The 21,942-nt window shown below is 36.4% G+C and overlaps 2 long non-coding RNA genes across 3 annotated transcripts in view; both read left to right on the forward strand.

Annotated features, from left to right (window-relative positions):
- Positions 1 to 21,942, forward strand: part of LOC106505376 — a 464,045-nt gene that overhangs the window by 238,966 nt on the left and 203,137 nt on the right. The window lies entirely within an intron of this gene.
- LOC106505380 overlaps positions 1 to 21,942 on the forward strand; it is a 50,901-nt gene that overhangs the window by 22,478 nt on the left and 6,481 nt on the right. Inside the window, exon 2 of the long non-coding RNA XR_002337724.1 lies at positions 19,950 to 20,091. This is a non-coding gene — a long non-coding RNA (uncharacterized LOC106505380). The remainder of the gene's footprint in view (positions 1 to 19,949; positions 20,092 to 21,942) is intronic.

Here is a 21,942-nt window from a genome sequence, read left to right on the forward strand (position 1 = left end):
CTCCAGGACAGAAGCTGCTACCTGTTCATTCTGGTTGTTGGTTAAACTCAGTTCCCTATGGATATAGGTCTGAAATGGCAATTTCCTTGTAGGCTGTCCGCTGAGAAGTGTTCCCAGGCCCTAGAGGTCATCTGCATTCCATGGCCCCTAGCATCTTTTCCTCTGTCTTCCAAGTCAGCAATGGAAAGTGAAGTCCTTCTTACATTGCATGTCTCTGACCCGCTCCCCTGCCTTCCTCTTCCATGTTTAGACAGGTGTGATTAGATTGTGTCCACCTGGGATCCCTCCATTTCAAAGTCTTTAACCTCAATCACATCACTAAAAATACCTTTTGCCATGTAGAGTGGCATCTTTATAGATTCTGGGGATTCATCCCTGGACCAGTTTAGAGGGACATTATTCAGCCACATTTGTCTTTGGATTTCTACATTCCCAAGCCCTTGGGTCATAAGGCTGATTTTTCTGTGCAAGATAATACATACCCTATCATACTCAATCCTGGCAGTCTGTGAGTAACATAAGGCATCATTTTGCCAAACAGGACTGATTCCAGCAGTGTTATGCTTCTTTTATCTGCCTCTCCTTCTGTATTTCCAGCAATAGTTGTTGGCATGGAAACCCACCCATTCACCCAACCTGGAGTAAATGGTGAGTAAATTCTCACCACTATTTTTACTAATTTGAAACTTGCTAAATCCTTTTGCTTCTTCATCCACCATCCAGTTCAGGTCTTTCTTCCTCCTCCTGTGCTGTCAGTTGATACCTTCATCACACCCCTCCCCCCCACTTCCCCATCAGAAATAATGAAATATTCATTATTATTCTTTCAGCCTCATATTTCCTTCCCATTTTTCTTCAATACATTCCCAACTCTTTTCCTTTAATACAACTCTCATCACCTCTTTCCTTCCTTCCTTCCTCCCTTCTTTCTTTCTTTCTTTCTTTCTTTCTTTCTTCCTTTCTTTTGTTTTTTTCTTTCTTTCCTGTGGCATATGGAGGTTCCCAGGCTAGGGATCAAACCAGAGCTGCAGCTGCCAGCCTATGCCACAGCCATAGCAATGCGGAATCCTAACCAAGACTTTGACCTACACCAGAGCTCACAACAATGCCAGATCCTTAACAATGCCAGAACCTGCACCTTCATGGATGCTAGCTGGGTTTGTAACCTGCTGAGCCACAACAGAAACTCCCTCATCACCTCTTTTCTTATACAGTTTGATGTTTTTTTATAAACAGTGAGAATCATCTATGACCTGACTCCTATCTATTGGTTTATCTTTTTTGTTCCCTTTCTCATACATATTGTTCTCTTTCCATTCAAAAAAAATTTTTTTTTTCACATTTTCCTCCTTCTGATAAACTACTGATTATGTCTTAAAGCTTAATGTAAGCCTTCTCCGCATCTCTTGGTAGAGTTGCTCAAGTACTCTGAACCATCACTGTAATTTATAAGTACCTCTCTTTAGCATTTTTTCATACTGCAAGAGGTATTTTACTTTTTTAAAAAAATATATGTATGATTTTCCTTCTGGATTTTACCTCCTTTAAGTTGGTTACCATATCCTTTTCAACTTTGTGTAGAAATGGGCCTAGTATAAATGCCTTTCATGCAGATAGCACACAATATTGTGAGTGAATGGACCTACAAAAGTAACAAGTTATGAAAGTTTGTTTACTTGAAGAATACATATTTCAAATCCAGATCAAGTTCAGATTTTTAGCTACTTAATTAATGCTGGTCTGGAAAATAAGCCCAAAATTCAGATTTTCCTAACAGTAGAACTTTAGCAATTGGAAAGATAAAAGTCTATGTTTTGGGATAGAATTCAGGCAGTGAATTATGTCAGGGTTTCTGAAGATTTTTAAGTTACTGCACAAACAAGTTACTACCAGTAAAGGATTTAGATATTCACAGGAAGCCCATTTGGCAAGCTTATTTCAAGATCATTTTTAATGCTTTTTCATTATATCAGTTATAATTAAACTACTTTGTATATGTAATTATGTGGCCTAGTAATCGAGACAATATATTATGGAACTGTGTAAAACAAGTCCTGCAGATCTGTACTTCTTCTGGGCTGTTAGTACTTAATCGGTTTCTGGCCACCCACTGAGCTGGCCTGGATGAGACTGCCTTTTGATCTCTTTTATGAAATGACCTTCGAGGGCAAAAATAGATGAGAATAAACCTTAAAAGCTTTGTTATAAATATTCTGTTTGGCATCATGTATCTTTCCAAAATGCCAGAATAAAACACTTAACTAAAAAGGGTAACTTTAATGTCTTAGACAAATAGGGCTAAGCTCACCACCATAGGTTGCTTATAATATACCCTGGTCAAATTTGCCACAGAGCACTCCCCCCCCCCCCCCGCAACATACACAATTACCTTGTTGAGGGGCTATCGACAAGCAAGGATGAAGAAACTCCTTCCACACTTAATTACAATACCAGAGCTAGTCTTTTATTGTTTTTGCATCCCTTTTGCCCTGTAATCCTCAGTCTTTGTAGTCCATGTAACCAAGAAATGCTTCCATCTGTCATGAGAAGCAATATATGTACTCAGAAGGGAGGAACAGTTCATATTAATGATACCAACAACCTCTGTCCTTCTTTAATCAGAAAAACCATATATAAAGCCTGTGTAAAGGGTGCTGGTGAGAACAGCTTATGACTAACAAATGTAATGGGTCCTGAGACTACTAAAATATATTTTTTTCTTAAGACTAGATATAAGACATGACTCTGATGAAACAATATCAGATTTCTCTTGAAAAAATGATGTAGGGAGTTCCTATCACAGTGCAATGGAAACGAATCTGACTAAGAGCCATGAAGTTGCAGGTTCGATCCCTGGCCTCGATCACTGGGTTAGGGATCTGGCATTGTCGTGAGCTGTGGTGCAGGTCACAGATGTGGCTTGGATCCTGTGTTGCTGTGGCTGTGGCATAGGCTGGCAGCTGTAGCTCTGATTAGACCCCTAGCCTGGGAACCTCCATATGCCGTGGGTGCAGCCCTAAAAACCAAAAAAAAAAAAAAAAAAGAAAAAAAAAGATGTAAAGAGGATTGATTCTTTCTTTCAGTGTTTAAAACTCTAGATCAGATTAGCCAGCCAACTTTCTATCACTTATTCATTCTGCAGACACTTACTGATGGTTTAAATTCTCACTGTTATAGGTCAAGGTTTTTATAATTTTTAGCATGCACAGCTGCTGAATTTTCTTTGTGTGTCTATTTTCATCTTTAACTTCTCCTAGAACTGGCTTCTATTTCAGTTGACTTTTGAACAAGTGACTTGCTTTTGTTGAAGAGGGGCCTACAAGATATAGAACCTTGATTGCCCTATCTCAAGGAAATTGTACTGGTATCATGTTGGGATAAAAGTCTTATCATGTAGGAAGTTAATGTGATGTTAAAGGTATGGTGAAAACCAGATGTGTTTGAAATGATTTAAAGGTCTCAACAAGGAAATCAGAGAGAAAATGGGACTATTAAACAATTTAATTATTTAGAGTAAAGGAGACAAATGGAAAGTGAAATTCTAAAGTGTAATGTAGATTTACAGATATTTAATATCTGATCTAAGAAAGGATTGCAGCAACGAAAAGTTACACACACACAAACTTCTCTCTCTCAAGTATACCAGGGAGGAAAGCTTGTTTAATTGTAGGAATGAGAAGCAAATTAAGATGAAGAAGAAACAAAAGTAGGGAGCAAGAAGGGGAATTATGAAACTGAACAGGAGGGTATAACTCTCCCAGATTTCAGGCAATGTTACAAGCTCAGTAATCAAATACCAAAACAGACATACAGACCAATGGAACAGAATAGAGAACCCAGAAATAAACCCAGACACCTATGGTCAATTAATATTTGACAGGGGAGGCAAGAATATAAAATAGGAAAAAGACAGTCTTTTTAGCAAGTGGTGTTGGGAAAACCAGCCACTTGTAAATCAATGAAACTGGAATGCACCCTCATACCATGCACAAAAATAAACTCAAAGTGGCTTAAAGACTTAAACATAAGACAAGATACCATCAAACTCCAGAAGAGAACATAGGCAAAACATTCTCTGACATCAACTGTACAAATGTTCTCTTAGGTCAGTTTTCCAAGGCAACAGAAATAAAAGCAAAAATAAACTAGTGAGACCTAATGAAACTGACAAGTTTTTGCACAACAAAGGAAATCATAAAAAAAGCCAAAAAGACAGCCTATGGAATGGGAGAAAATAGTTTCAAATGATGCAACTGACAAAGGCTTCGTCTCTAAAATATACAAACAATTTACACAGCTCAACAGCAAAAAAACCAACAACCCAATTGAAAAATGGGCAAAAGGCCTGAATAGATATTTCTTTAAAGAAGATATACAGATGCCCAACATGCATATGAAAAAATGCTCAACGTCATTGATTATTAGAGAAATGCAAATCAATACTACTACCACCTCACATCTGTTAAAGTGGCCATCATTAACAAGTCAACAAATAACAAATGCTGGAGAGGGTGTGGAGAAAAGAGTACCTTCCTACACTGTTGGTGGGAATTTAAATTGGTACAACCACTATGGAAAACAGTGTGGAGGTGCCTCAGAAATCTAAATATAGAACTACCATATGACTCAGAAATCCCTCTTTTGGGCATATATCCAGACAAAACTTTCATTGAAAAAGATGCATGCACGCACAAATTCATTGCAGCACTATTCACAATAGCCAAAACATGGAAACAACCTAAATGCTCATCAACAGATAAATGGATTAAGAAAATGTGGTATATATACACATGGAATACTACTCAGCCATAAAAAGAACAAAACAATGCTGTTTGCAGCAACATGGATGGAACTAGAGACTCTCAGACTAAGTCAAGTAAGTCAGAAAGACAAATACCATATGATATCACTTATATCTGAAACCTAATATATGGCACAATGAACCTTTCCACAGAAAAGAAACTCATGGACTTGGAGAACAGACTTGTGGTTGCCAAGGGGGAGGGGGAATGAGTGGGATAGACTGGGAGTTGGGGGTTAATAGATGCAAACATTTCATTTGGAGTGGATAAGCAATGAGATCCTGCTATATAGCACAGGGAACTATATCTAGTCATTTGTGATGGCACATGATGGAGAATAATGTGAAACAAATTATATATATATATATATATATATATGGCCGGGTCACTTTGCTCTACAGTAGAAATTGACAGAGCACTCTAAATCTACTATAATGGAAAAAATAAAAATCATAAAAAAAGAAAGGGGATTATGAGAACATAAAACCTTATGAGGTAAATGTAAAGATGACAATAAAAATTCTTATTCAAAATAAGTTAAAACTTTGGAAGTACAAAGCACCTCTTCATAGAGTGAACAAATAAGTAAATTATTTGGCCTATGTAAAAATGCTTTATAATTTCTGTAAGAATACATACACATAAAAAAACAAATTTGGAGAAAGCCTATGTAAATTTTATTCCATTTTTAAATTTTAAATAAATAAGGATTTCTGAAATGTTGTATTTAATGTGTATGAAATTTTAGAAATAGCTTAAAACATGTTATAAATTCTAATTGGCATTAACACATTTAAAATCTTGAAAAAAGAGGAAATAAGTACTTATGATTTTAATCTGCTAACTTAATAAAAACAGCATAAATATATTAACTTAAATTCATTAATTTTTAATTTTTTTTTTTTTTGTCTTTTGTCTTTTTTTTTGTTGTTGTTGTTGTTTTGTTGTTGTTGTTGTTGCTATTTCTTGGGCCGCTCCCACCGCATATGGAGGTTCCCAGGCTAGGGGTCTAATCAGAGCCGTAGCCACCGGCCTACGCCAGAGCCACAGCAAAGCGGGATCCGAGCCGCATCTGCAACCTACACCACAGCTCACAGCAATGCCGGATCGTTAACCCACTGAGCAAGGGCAGGGACCGAACCCGCAACCTCATGGTTCCTAGTCGGATTCGTTAACCACTGCGCCACGACGGGAACTCCCCTAATTTTTAATATTAATGACATTATTTATTATGTATTAAATGTCAGAGACCTTATCTGTATGATTTCTAGTAATAATCTCTGATGTCATTATTTTCTCTTTTATATATATTCGCATATAGTTGAATAATTTGTCACTTAGAAAAGTTAAAAATATGCCTAGACTTTAATTTCTTGTGATAGTAATCATATCAATCAGAAGATTGAAGTTAGCCTCTAAGAATTGATCTATTCAATATGTTTGACAGGTGGAATGAAAAGAATATTAGAATGTTGGCAAAAATCAGCACAGGCTATGTATAACTTACTATTCTATACCATTTTAGTGAATATTTCTTTTTTCTAATGAACACAATGTCTATTTGTACTTTTAAGATAAAGCATACTGTACAATGTGTGCTGCTTGGTAATTTGCTTTCCTACTCAATATATTATGGATACCTTTCAATTTAAGCAAGTAACATAATGGATGAATATGTTCCATATTTAAAATTTTTTAAAATTTTATTTTATGACCACACTCACAGCATGTGGAAGTTCTTGATTTAGGTATTGAAACCAAGACAGCTGCAGCAATGTCAGTTCCTTTAACTCACTGCACCAGGCCGGGGATTCTTAACCCACTGTGCCCCAGGAGGTACTCCTCCAAATTTTTGAGTGTATCATAATTACTAACATATTGATGAACATTATGTTGTCACCAATTTTGTTCTCTTCCACCATCATCTTCTCTCTCTATATATCCTTAGGTGTGTTGGGTCAATAGCATGCATGTTTAAATTTTACATACCGTTAAAATGGTTCAAAGGATTGTATTATTTTATGCAGTCATAAGCCATATAGGAGATTTTTGTTTTCCTAAACTCTGGACAATAGTAGTTATTTCCATTATTTTTAATCTTTGTCAATCTGATTTTGGAAAAAAAGAGATATTTTCCATTCAAATTTCTAATTTTTATTTTTAACTAGTGGAGAGGTTGAACTTTTTAAAATTTATTCACTATGACCCTTCTTCCTTCCATATAGCTTCTTCAAATTTTTTTTTTTTTTTTTTTTTTTTTTGTCTTTTGTCTTTTTAGAGCTGCACCTGCGACATACAGAAGTTCCCAGGCTAGGGGCCTAATCAGAGCTGTAGCTGCCTGTCTAAGCCACAGCCACAGCAACGCAGGATCAGAGCTGTATCAGTGACCTACACCATGGACACAGCAATGTCGGATCCTTAACCCACTGAGCAAGGCCAGGGATCAAACCTGTGTCCTCATGGATATTAGGTTTGTTAACCACCGAGCCATGATGGGAACTCAAATTCTTTTTTTAATTGAAGTAGAGTTGATTCACAATTTATATTAGCTTCAGGTGTACAACAACTAGCTCCATTTTTACGAGTCTCTCTAGTTTTTGTTGATCTGCAAGAATCTTTATATATTAGTAATTTTGTCTTTCTCATATATTTCAAATATCTTTCCCTAACTCAGCATACAAACTGAAATTTTTTTAAATCTTTATTATGCAGTGAGCAAGTCCAAGCACAGAACAACAGGGAAATTCTTATTTTTCACCTTAAATTCAAGTGAAAGAAAGAAAAATTCAGAGCAATTGATTCCGTGTTCTCTTTGAAATAGATTTATGTAACAATTAGAGTTAATTTATCATTTCCAAGATGTATCACACAGTTGAGGATGTTTGAAACCCAGCATTAACTAAATGCCACTGTTAACTAATAAACTTTAGAATATCGGATATTTTCAAAGATTATAGAGGCAAAAGCATAGCCAAAATAACTGGAATTTGAGCTTTCCAAGATGTAATTCTTAATCACAAACTATGACTTATTTGAGTTTAGATACAGAATGAAAATCTTGATCCTTAGAGATCAACCCACAGGAGAAATGACGACAAGTTGTCGTTTTCCCAGGACACCAATAACCCATATCAGTTAGATCACTGACATCTGTGTGGTTCCTGTGCAGGATTTTATTTTACTTCTTTCTATGAACGGAGTCTTTCCATTCTGTTTTTATTTGCTGACAGCTCATTCTACAGTTCATTCACATAATGAATGAGGTGGGAAATTAATTCTATGGGGACTAAGATTGTTTGGTTTGTCATGAGACCTGCTCGACATTTACGGCTTTTTCCCTTTTGTGCTATTCCAGTACACTGTTAAAAGATTGTGCCATAAATCCGAAAGCATGTTTTGCAAAGTTCATATCTGCATTTGCTACCTTTAATATTAATAGGAGTGTATCTTTAAAGTGAGTAAATTGAGAAAGTGGCTGAAACTATAGTTTATAAAAGAAGATTAGTGGGTTTAATATGCACTGGAGAGTAAAAGAAAAATCTTATTACTGTATGGAGAAATTACCTCATAAAGAAGCTAATACAACAGGCTGGGGAGTAATTTTTAACAAGGTTTTTATGATGCACAAGTGTAGGCAAGTTAATGAACTTATCTTTCTAGTTATTTTCAGATTGTAACAATGCTCTTCTTTTCTAGTTCTAGTGCTTTAAAAAGTAAAATACATTTAATCACCTACAATAAAACTAATTCATTACTTTAATAAATCAAGTACAATCTTATACTGTACACTTAAATGTCACTGCAATAATGCTGAAAACCATATCATGTGCTAATGTTTATCATGGAATAGAGCAAAAGGTAACCACGAAGCTTATTTATTATTTAAATTAGTGTCTCATTTTGATGGTGCACAGTCATTTTGGAAAGATTTGACTCCCTTTTCGGCTATTGGATACAGGAAGTAGAGACAAAAGAATGAGAAAGTACTTTGCTTTAGTAATCACATGACCATTTTGTCTTTTAAATTCACACAAACAATTCTGAAAAAATTGTACATTCAACAGAAAAACAACTTGGGAAGGAGTCAGTATATCCAGGATGTCCATCTGCCAGCACCTTGTATGGAACAGAGATTATTTAGGAAGAGCATGTCTGCATTTTTTTTTTTTTCAGCTGAAAGACAAAAGACAAACTTTTGGGTCCTTACACTAATTGCTGAGAAGTTCTCTATCTTGAAAATGTGTTGAATTGGTAAAAGTAAAGTGAAGAAAAAGGTAAATAGATAAAGAAATGGTCAGAAAAATTGATCCCTTTATAATACTTAATCTAAATCAGATTATGATTCACCATTCATCACTCCAAATTATGGTATTTGTTACACACAGGCACGTGCATGCATATGCACACAAACCCACACACACCCTCCAACATCTTTTTTTCTTTTTTAAAGGCCACGTCTGCAGTGTATGGAATTTCCTGGGCTGGGGATCAAATCAGAACTGCAGCTGCCAGCCTATGCCACAGCCATGGCAAAGCAGAATCTGAACTGCATCTGTGTTTATGCCACAGCTTGTGACAACACTGGATACTTAACCCACTGAACAAGGCCAGTGATGGAACCCTCATCCTCACAATCACTATGTCAGTTCTTAACCCATTGAGTCACAATGGGAACTCTTTAACATCTTATTTTAATTTTTGCTTTTCTCCAATATTGGAATACCAAAGTAATTTAAATTAAGATGACCCAGCGTAAAATCCTACGTATGTGCCATGTTAGAATACATGTACTACTATTAGATGAAATTCTCTCTTATAGAGAGAGTAGGTACCCAGACTCTTCTGATTTTATCAACTTGATAACACAGCCTTTCATATACCATTTAGGGTCCTTGTGCCTGCAGCCAAACGCTGGTTGCTAGGGTCCCTTGCAATAACTGCTGAATGTCACTCTGTCTGTTGGACATTTATTATCTCCTTTATTGTCCTCCTGTCTCTCAATCAATATTTTTCTGTTTTATACAACTCTCTTAGCACTTTCTCTGCTAAATCATAATGGGTCACATTAAGTTTAAGTAATTCAGGCTAAAGTGCTAGCCAACTGATAGAGTACCATTTACAGAGAGTAAAATGCCTGTTTCTTCCTAGTACTCATGCATGATGCTGATCACAGTAAATTCAGGCATGGCAGCAGGCTGGTGGTGAAGATAGCATATTTTCACAATGTTATTTGAGGTATCCTTAAATTAGCACCTATACGTAGCTGCCTGCTCCGAGTTTTTGTGAAGTTGACTTTGGCAATTAATGTTATGTAATAATGCAATATACTTGTGTTTAAAAATGCTGTTTGCTGCACACAAAGTAATTTATAAAATACTTTGTAGAACTGAATATATATGTATATATACATATATATATACACATATGTATATATGTGACTAATACATATATATATGACTAATACACCTTGTGTGCCCATGTTTGGAAAAACATACGTAGGGCAAGAATAAATACACTTAATGCATCTAAGAATTCACTGAATTTATTCTGCCCAGGGTTTGGTTTTTGAGTTGGTTTCTGAGCTGGTTTCTTATATGATGATGTCCAAATAATGGCAACCCAACCAACCCAGTTTTCAAAGGTAATACACTGGTAAAAGGGTAGAATTTTTTTTGATGTCTAACTATTATTGTTATGACGAACTAAGTATACACTGATGTGTTTTTCCATCTTGAATGATTTTACTACCAAAGTAACTCTTGCTTGTTGGAAAGAGTTTGATAGATTGATTATATGTGCCTCCTTCCAAGGGCCTTAGAAGATCAGTCAATAGTGGGAAAAGTGTCACAACAACCTAGAAGGCAGTCTGGAATGCTCAGTCTCACTCTGGAGATTTGGTTGGATTGTTGGGTAGAATCCCACAGTCAGCATTGAACTGAAAATCTTTATGTAATGTTCAGCGTTATGTTCTGAACTCTTAAATTTTTTTCTCTTTATTTCCCTTGGGTAACTTCTTTCTAGTTATCAAGACCATTGTTCTTGTGGTTGTCATTGTCTTTTAAAGGAACGGATGCCTCTAGGATGTTCTCCTCCTAATCCAGATCCAGAAAACCCCTCATAAGAGATAAGATGCGTACAATGGGATAATGCGAAGAAAGCAGACAGAAAAAAGAAGAGTTAATAGATGGGTGCTCCAGGCCTGACCATCAGTAGCATGGAAATGGAGTTGGTCACTGTGGTTTTGGCAGTGAGGCTTGGACAAGGATAGATCTCAGCCAGAACAGATGAGGGCACTGGGTGGTGAGATTTGATAGAGAGAGTAGGCAATATGGGGTTAGAAGGAACTGGCTAAAGCCTCCAGAAACCATAGGAATGACTGGTCAGCAGGTGTCTAAATGCCTAAGGCAGTAGCGGGAGTTTCTCAGTAAAAAGATTAATTCTTACATAAAATAAGTAACTTTCACTCTATTTTTCTCTTAAAAGAAATTAATTTCTGAATTTGGGGTGTTTAGGCTTTTGAAATTTTTCTTCTCTTCCTTTCCCTGCCTTCCTGCTTTCCTACCTTCCCTCCTTTTCCTTCCTCCCTTTCTCTTTCTTTTTCTCTCCTTCCTTCTTCCCTTCCTTCCTTTCTCTCTTTCTCTTTCTTCCCCCCTTTCTCTCTTTTCCTCTTTCTCTTCCTTCCTTCCTTCCACTTACAAACAAAATCACAGTTGCTGCTTAGGATACATTCTAGAAATGTAACTGCTGAATCAAAATACATTTTAAAATTCAAAGACTTTTAATTTTAAAAAATGTTCTTCACAAATAGTCTAACAACTTACTCTCCCTCCAGCAATACATGAGTCTCCATTTCTCCACCCCCTCATCTATGGTAGATATTACCATTTAACAGTACCTTTGGTAATTTGATAATTATAAGCCCAGTAAGTCAGTATTTCTCAGAAAATGGACTAGAATTCCTCATGATGAGTTACAAGAGGGGCAGAGATCTTTTTGAGGAATAATTTTACATTTTATTTCCTTGAATTATTCCTTTTTACAGGATAGTTCAGCAAGATTATTTTTTTTCTTGTGACAAAAACCTCAATATGATTCCAGTTTTCTAGTTATTAAAAAATACCTAGACTATGGTTACAGTATTGCCTTGAAGCTAACTATTTGGTTTTAGGAATTCCTTTTTCTTTTATGTCCTTTCCTTGCACAAAGGATTCATGAGAGGCCCCTGACTTTCTGCTGTCCTTACTTCTGCGGATGGTGTTCTAAGGGCAGTCAATTTTAAAAAGTTGGTTACTAGTGCAACTGGGAAAGACTGGGGTCAGCTGATGTTCATCACTTGTGATTGTCCAGAAGGGTAGCAAAAATCCTAGAGGTAGTCCATTTGCAATAATGATATTCAGGGCTAAATTGCACACATGCACAAAGGTAAGTATGTGTGTGTTTTTGCTGAGAGTAGAAGTGAGGAAATAGTGAATAAATGGGTAAATGAAATATTCAAAATGAAGTTTTCCCTTCAAAAATAGTGTTATTACTTTATTTGCAATATGGGAAAAAATAATAAGCAAAAACCTCATCCATGACATTTTCCCAGTCTTTGGAAATGTGATTTAAACAGATTCCATGGTTTCATCATCTAGTCCTGATTAACAAGTATGTCATATCTGCCCTATGCTTCTCCAACTCCCCCAAAGACCACATCATTTTCTTCATCCAAAAGCTCGGCCAAGAGCCTACAGAACATACTGACTCATGAGCATGTGGTATATGTTACCTATTTTTGTTTTTGTTAATGTATTCCACATGCCCCTGCCCATTTTATGAAATAGTTTCCTTTATTCTATTTGTCTCTATTTCCTACTGTTCTAAATATAGCCATTCTCTCTCAAGGTACTTGCCACTCAGAATATTTAACATAAACGTTTTCCATTCACAAACTTACTTTACATATAAATAATGATGCTTTCAATATAGTTTAGGACTACAGAGGGCTAATCTTCCCTAAACCATATGATATAAATATTTGAACTTAAAATATAGGCTTTAAGTACAAGTATTCAATCGGGAGGGAAACAATCCATTTAAAATCTGTTACTCCTCTAGACCTCAGGTAACATCACATATTCTCATTTGCTGTTAGCTGTTGGTTATTAGGAAAACTTTCCACATGGATAATCAACCATGTTAGAATTACAAAGCACTTTACAAACCCATTTATTAAGCAGACCTGCTTAGAGTGATTCTGGACAATGACAAATGGAGAATGTATATATTTATACGCAGACATGGAGACACCAGCCCTCGACTAATACAAACTGGAGCGCACCTTCATCTGAAAAATAAATGAGTCATGCTAATCCGAATGTGCTCCTGATTCATTATCTGGCCTACAACCCAAAGCATCCTTTTAGGATGTAAGCATGGCAGAAGGAAGATCTAAACACTCCCTCCAACACCCCTCCTGAACTCAGAGACTTATATCTAAATGTGGACCAAGAATCACTCTGCCAAAGTTGGCAGCCTCCAAGGTCACTGCCTGAAGCAGCTTCCCAAGCACTTTTCAATACTGCTGAGAAATTTGTCATTGAAGATGCAGCTGGAGAGAATCCACAATCAGGCCAGGCTGGACTTGCCTGTCTCGGGACTCAGGACTAGTCACGTTAATGGGTTTACACTTCTGTGTTTGTCTCTAATTCCCAGGGAATACCTGCTCCCTTTCCACTTCCTGTGGCCCACAGTATGACACAGAAACAGTTCTGGCCTAGGAATTAGACAGCACTAGGTTTACCTTAGATCTTCCATGAACTAAGGCAATTCATTTCACTGTTTCATTTTCTACAACAGCTAATTGCACAATAATCCTTATTTTGCTTTTATTTGTAAGGCTGGTGTAACGATAAAATTAGACAATGGGCATAAAGATATTTTAGAAGTTAAAGTGTTCTTCAGTGTTGTGCTTTTCTCCATGTACATTTTTCTCCATATATAGACAGATATAGATACATATCTCTCTATATATAGTATGTATATTACTTTTTAGTATAAAAGAATCAATACATTCTATATTTTTTTAAGTTCTACCTACATACAGTATGAACATGTTCTAGAGAATGTACACTGAAAATTAAAATAGCAGTAATTAATGGTGGCAGGAAGCACAACTTGGTTGCAAATGTACATGGAATGGAATCCTAGCGTACAATGAGTTTATCTGTAAAGATTTGAGAAATTAGGGCACACATATACTTTCTAAATCCTTAACACACTCTCAGATCAATCTAGTATAATAAATCATGTTAGCCTGTAATGCAGATGCCTACATATTTCCTCACTCCAGTGTTATTGATGAATCAATGTAGCAATGAGGCAGTTGGGAGTCTCCCAAACTTCAGTTAGGAGTCTTCAGCAAGGTTCTCCTTGTCATGATGGGTACTTTACCAAGCAGTGTAACAAGATCCTGGCACCTCTGTCTTTTAGGAGCTGGTTGCGTAGTTCTTGTTCAGGCCTGTAAAAGAAGGCAAGAACAGAAAGTACTTCCAAGAACTTGCTTTTCAGCCCTACAAATGGTTAACCCCTTTCATTAGTTGATCTCCAGCCCCTGAACTGGCCCTCAGAGCACCAACCTTGCCTTAAATTGTCCACAAGATGATTCTATTTGCATATCTTGCCTTCTTTGTTGCACTCAACATCCCCCCCCCAAAAAAATCCCATAGCTATCACATCTGGAAATGATATCCTTGTATTAGTAGAAGTGTAGACACTTGAAAATAGTTATTGACACTGTAAGAGAAATTACAGGAAACTAGTCGCTGTTGGAAAGCATACATTGGAGAAGAAAGAACCTGTCATCCTCTGGCCAAACATGACCTTATTTAAGTGACATGTTGGTTACATTTCTAATGATATGTTAAATTGGCCTTAAGTAACCAGGTCACAAGGTTAGCAGAGGCCAGCCTTAGTTGGAGAAGAGTTTTAAATCTTCTGAAATGATAATTTCCTTCCTCTCTTCTATAGGCAACCAACAAAGGTGCAGAGGTTATTGTGTTATTTTTAATTTAAAAATGTATTTATGTATATGAATCTGATTTCTTGGGCTGTTGGTCTCAGCATTTTTACTTTAAGACTCACCTCAAATTCTGTTCTTTTCTGAGGTTGAAACTACAGGTCTTAGTGACACTGGAATCAATCAAGGACATTTCATTTCACAGAGCCCAGAAACTTTTCCCTTCTACGAAGTAAATGGAGAGGTGGATAGGACTTTCTCCTGAGGTGCAGAGAAGAGATTAGTTTGGGAGTAAGACAAAATAATAAGAGTAATCCCACAAGAAATGCTGGTAAATATATTTTATTGTTTAAAGATCATGTTGAATTTTAGGTAGTGACAGAAGACATTTCTCTGTCTTCAAATCAGGTCTCTGGCACTTAACCCTCAATTTACTAGGAGATTTGAAACAAAATATCTAATGCTTGTTCCCATTTCCCACAATGTTCCTATCCACCATGGTTCAAAATATAATCAGAATTTCTGATTTACTTTTGTTTCCTCTCAGTAACTGGTCAATCATCAAAGTAGCTTTAATTTTCCCTTTAGAATGACTTTGCTCTCTATTCTTCATTCTTTGCTAACATTGATAAATCACTCTAGACTAAACTCTCTTACTTAAAATATCAGTTACTGAAACATTCTATGTGACTAAATAGCCATGTGCTGGTATAATATGTTAATAGACCGTTGCTGTTCCATGTAATAGAAATGCCAAAAATAATTACAGAGAATTTTAAAAATGATAATGTAATTATGATAGATAACCTGAAGCAAAAGTAGAAATGGAAATATTTCAAAATAAAACTTATTTCAGCAGTTGTAGTGTTTTCCAGTGTATGAATGGGCTAGCTTACAAAACAGGTTGATGTTCACAGAGTGGTCTAGGAAGTGGTATATTTAGGTGTTTTTTTTAATGTCGATTATAATAAATGTTTCTGATCAATTTGGGTCAATTTGGACAGAGCCTTATGTATAGTCTTGGTTATTCAGTATACTTCATTTGTTAAAAACATCAATAATACTACTAATAATAGTACATAAAATACAATTTATTAACTGAGAAGGTTGTAATTCAATTTCATTTATTTTATCATCTCTTTTCATACGGTCTTAGTGCTGCCAGTGTACTATCAGAGTGGAAGTATCAAGTATGTGCATGATTTTAAAGGAAGTACAATAGTTAGTTCTGTTTTTCTGTTGATAATTTTAGCAAAAGGTAGAGCTGAGGGAAGATAAAGGAATAAATAACAAAAACAAATTAGATGGTTTCCTATGATATTGGATATTGACTATATCAGATATTGGATATTGAGTATATCAGCAAAAGAAGATAGAGCATTTGACAATTATAAACTATTATTTTTCTTTTGCTTTTTCTAAAAACAACGCTTCACTCTCGTCGGTTATGCATTCATCTGCCTGGGAACACATTTGTGTAGAAATTAGATATGTTACGGAAGTCACTAAGAAAGAACAAATGCAAAATAGGATTATGCATCAAGACAGTAGCTTCAGAAACTAGGCTATTGCCTTGGAAGAGGATTTTCCAAATTCCCTCTTCTCACATTTAGCATATCAAAAGCTGAATTTCAAGCTCCTGGAATTTTTGGTACAGAAAATATTCTCCAGGTTCCAGATAGCAAAGCCAGGAGGTTTATTGCTGTCAAGCAGAAGAAGGCAATGGTTTAGGGAGCTTAACTTGTCTACCTGGGAGGAAATGGGAAGAAGAGGGAGAAGGAAAAGGATCAGGCAGTGAGGCATCTGGGGCTTTGGCCCACAGGAGAAAGTCATGCTAAATAAGGCAGGAACAATTCAATGGCAGAAGTGTGCTGGAAAGGCAGTCTTGAAGAAATCCCAGCTTATTCAGTTTTGGGGAAAGAAAATGTTGCTGCCAGTTTTTGTTTATGTAAATAGTATTGTGATGTAGAGTGTGTAGAGATGTATATATGGATTTTGTACCTAGTATAGTCCTAGTGTATGGTATATAATAAAAAAATTTGATGAATTAATGTAGTGATTAGATAATCTCACATTGGGACATAGCTCTTCTCATATATTACTGGTTCTTTTCCTAGATCATCAAAGACAAAAATGTAATGCCTCTCTTTGTTATGTTGACTTGGTGCAAAAAAACATGTTTGCTCTTAGAGCAAAAAATTATGGTATAAACAGTATTTACAGTATTTATAGATAAGTTTTGAAAAATTAAATGTGTAGAAAATATAAGATTTTTTTTCCTGGAGTTCCCGTCGTGGCGCAGTGGTTAATGAATCCGACTAGGAACCATGAGGTTGTGGGTTCTATCCCTGGCCTTGCTCAGTGGGTTAAGGATCCGGCATTGCCATGAGCTGTGGTGTAGGTTGCAGACACGGCTCAGATCCTGCGTTGCTGTGGCTCTGGCATAGGCCGGCGGCTACAGGTCCGATTAGACCCCTAGCCTGGGAACATCCATATGCCGTGAGAGCAGCCCAAGAAATGTCAAAAAGACAAAAATAAATAAATAAATAAATAAATAAATAAAAAGATTTTTTCTTCTATGTTTTACTTCTCTCTCTCTTTTAAAAATTGAAGTATAGTTCATTTACAATGTTGTATTGATTTCTGCTGTACAGCAGTGATTCAGTTATAAATATCTATACATTCTTTTCATAGTCTTTTCCACTATAGTTTATCACAGTATATTGAATATAGCTTTCTGTGCTATACAATGGTACCTTGTTGTTTATCCATCTACATATAATGGTTTGCATTTGCTACTCTGACCCTCCCCCACTTCCTCTCCCCCTTGGCAACCACAAGTCTGTGCTCTATATTTGTGAGTCTGTTTCTGATTCATAGATGAGTTTATTTATGTCATATTTTAGATTCCAAATATAAGTGATATCATATGGTATTTGTTTTCCTAACTTACTTTACTTAGTATGATAATTTCTAGGTCCATCCATGTAGCTGCAAATGGCATTATATCATTCCTTTTTATGGCTGAGTAGTGTTCCATTATATTTATATGCCACATTTTCTGGTCCATTCATATCTATTCTTCTGTTGATGGGCATTTAGCTTGCTTCCCTGTCTTGGCCATTGTAAATACTTCTGCTATAAACATAGGGGTGAATGCATCTTTCCAAATTATAGTTTTTTCCAGATATATGCCCAGGAGTGGAATTGCAGGATCATACAGCAAATCTATTTTAGATTTTTAAGGAACTTCCATACTGTGCTCCATAGTGGCAGTACCAGTTTTTTAATTATCTATTTTTATTAAAGTATAGTTGATTTACAGTGTTGTGCCAATTTCTACTGTACAGCAAAGTGGCTCAACTGTATATATACACACACACACACACATATACATATATATGTTCTTTTTCTCATATTACCTTCCAACATGGTCTATCTCAGGAGATTGGATATAGTTCCCTATGCTATACAGTAGGACCTCATTGCTTATCCATTTTAAATGTAATAGTTTGCATCTACTCACCTCAAACTCCCAGTCCATCCCACTCCTTGGCTCCTTCTCTTCAGGAGGCTGTACCAAATTACATTCTGAAAATATAAGTTTTAAAAACAAATATTCTATAGGGAATTTTGAAAATTATTTTGGGTAAACTGGGAGGATCCTTTTCTCTTCATAGGCAGGCAGTATCTGAAGAAAAAGTTAATGCCCAGCATTTTGTTACTAATCTCAACTTATGCCAGTTTCCAAGCTTAGGCATTCCTATCATTGCCCAAAGCTGTGAGCATGGAAGATGCCATGATCCCCGGCAAACACTTCAGGGTGTCTGATGAGCTCTTAATGACAACAAACTTCCCCAAATGCAGGAAGAAGACAGACCAGAACAGAACCATAATTTGATTCAGTGGTGCTGTGTACCAAATTAGAGAAAAAAAAAAAAAAAGCCAAAAATACTATCAAAGAGATTTTTGGAGGTTTCACTTATCTGCAATCTATGAGACAAAACTGGCAGCATGAGGGCTCTTTGCCTAAAAGTTTATTTTGTTTTCTTTCTTCTGCCCCCATCTCCTTTCTTTTAGCCAGTTCTGACGCAACAGGATATAGGCAGCAAGTAACGCAGGACTGACTGCAAAGTGAAGTCAGGCTGGAATGGAATGAAGTGTTAAAGGTTTCTCTTTAAAATTCATCGGACATTCACACCCAACTTTAGAAATCAATGATCAGTGCATGCACTACTTCAATCATGGAAGTGAGGAAATGCATTAATGGGTGTCAGAAAACAGATTAAGAGGGCATCACCCCAGGGCCAGCAGTCCTGTGAATTGGCAAAATTCAACTGTGAAAGGGTTCTTGGGGAGTCATGGTGTCTGCTTTTAAACATTTTTCACTGCCAACTACTACATAAAATATTTGGCCTTCATTATTGTCCCTCAATTCCTAATATGTTATTATTGTTGTTATTTTATTATTATTCTTTGTGACAGACCTAGACATCAATTATTGAGGTAAAGGAAAATGTGTATTTTGATTGTCTTTCTTTTTTCTTTTTCTTGCCTTTTAGGCCACACCTACAGTATATGGAAGTTCCCAGACTAGGGGTTGAATCAGAGCTACAGTTGCTGGCCTATACAACAGCACAACAATGCAGGATCTGACCCACATCTGTGACCTACACCACAACTCACAGCAACGCCAGATCCTTAACCCATTGAGCAAGGCCAGGGATCGAACTGGGGTCCTCATGGATACTGGTCGTGTTCATTACCGCTGAGCCATGATGGAAACTCCCAATTGTTATTCATTTAAGTTCAAGGCTTCATTAATAGGTGAAAGGAATAAATTATGTTGGAATAAGTGGAATAGATATAAGACATAACATGTTAAATTTAAATCACATATAGGGTTTCATACAGAGTAAAGATGAGCTGGGAGTAGGGAGAGCTATGGGAAAAGTATAGGTACCAAGGAAAATCCAGATGCCAGAACATGAATTGCATGTTCTGATCCTGGTCCAGTTCTCCATCTTTGTCTCCTTTCACATAGGACTGTCTTCATGGGCCTGTACTCATAGGAACTCATGCTTGGTTTAATGCTTTGTTGCTGCCATTCTGGAATTCTTAATTTTATCTTTGAATTTGTGTTTTGTAAGTGAAGTCCAATGAGACAACAGAACATGCCCGCTGACAGTGCGTGTAAAGTGTGGGCCCACTGTTCCTTGATGCCCCAGTTTGCTGTGCCTCAAAGAGCACAAAATTTCACTGGACTCACGAGCACGTCAAAGCGAAGGAAAGGTAAGTGTGCTGTGTCTACAAGTAAGTAAGAGGATGGTGTTGAGAGCCCCCAGAGGCCATCTTTTTCCTGTGAACCAGACCTTGCTTCCTGTGCAGAAAGGCAATAGTATTCTAAGAAACACAAAGTTTCAAAGAGTCCTGTTATGTCCTTTCTTACTGTCACCTCCCTGAATTAGCCAATCACTTACACTGAATGGGATGGTAGATAAGGGAAGGGAAAGAGGGCAGCTCAATAGCCCCTTTCCACTTCCTCCTTCCTCCTTATCTATCCATAGACTGAAGGTAGAGTATGCTGGTAGAATGTGTTTGCATCAAGAAGTGAAATAAAAACAGTGGAGCCAGTTGTGTAGTGTTTTCACTCTTCTGGTAAGGATGAAATACATACGTATGTATAAGTTATGAAATACAAACTGTGTGATTTTGGTGATTCTGTATATGAGGTAAATATTCTTATATTTGTACCTAAAAGCAGCATTGCCCAATAGAAAGATAAATGGAGAAAGTGATGGAAATGATTTAAAATTTTAACTTTTTTTGCTTTTTACACTTAGAATGATATCAAATAACGATTAAAAAAACCACTTTGACAAATCAAAAGAGATAGTGGAATAAAGCAAAAAATCTTATTTTTTAGGAACTTTAATGACATATTTTCCTACTTTTTGAACAAGGGGACACATTTTCATTTTGTATTGGTTCCTGCAAATTATGTTGCTGACTGTGCTTCCGCTTTCCCCTATGACCACTCTAAGAAATCATTCTTGTTTCCAATCTCAATGGTTCTTTTCAGCAAACTCATCTCTCTGCTTAAACCACTTTCCTTCCTGCCTTTCACCTGATTTGGCCTCCTTCCCATCTGAGTGAAATGCCACATTGCTCTCTATCACTGTTTCTTGCTTACCTCTTAGTACTTACAAATTATAATTATTTATTAATTCTTTTATCAGCTTTTCAAAAAAAAAAGCATCTCCCAATTCCATTGTAAGCTCCCAAGGGAAAGGGACCATAATCTGTTTACTTATTAAGTGGACTCAGTATGGACAGGGTAGCAACCCATCAATATTAATTAATTAATGGATTTGAGCTGAAGGAACTTTGTACCTAGATAATGAAGAATAGAATTATCTTCCCAGCAAAATGTTATTTCACAGCTCTAGTGTCATTCAGAAGGAATACCAAATAAAGTACAGGGCACTCATTTAAATGTAAATTTGTATTTGCTAAATCCTATATCTCATTCTGTGTTTTTGTAAGCTAAATCTGTATACTGTACCATAAGAAACAATTGTAAAACTATTTGTCTTTAAATCAAGTGGGAGTATGATAATAGCACAGTATGGTTGTTTGAGCTTTCTTTCAGTTATGAACCCAACCAAGGATCTGGAAATAAATTATTTCCCCTAGAAAAATGCACATAACCATATAGAGAGGAAGCCTGGGAAAGCTTTCTGAAGCCTATCCTTGATCCTTCTTGCTTTCACAGTCCCACACCTAAATGAGCTTCAGATCTCCCAAACATACTCAAATCTTGCCCTTGTTCCTATTCCCAGGGCCACTTAGCTCAAGCCATCATTTGTCATCAGGATTATATGATGGTTTCTTAACTCATCCTTTAGTCTTAATTCCCTTTAATTCACTTTCATATAATCTCCAGACTAGAGTTTTCTCTCTAAAAATATGTTTAATTATGCCTCTCCCCAATTTAATAACCATTGCATTATCCATGAAAAAGTCTGTATGATGACATAATAAATTTTGCCTTCTTGGTGATGTTAAAAAAATGATTAAAGAAGATAATTTAGGTGATACAAACCAAATTTATTTAATGCTTCGTGAAGTGGACAGTCGTCT

The sequence above is a fragment of the Sus scrofa genome, chromosome 13 (assembly GCF_000003025.6).
Source record: "Sus scrofa isolate TJ Tabasco breed Duroc chromosome 13, Sscrofa11.1, whole genome shotgun sequence".
Lineage (NCBI taxonomy): Eukaryota > Metazoa > Chordata > Mammalia > Artiodactyla > Suidae > Sus > Sus scrofa.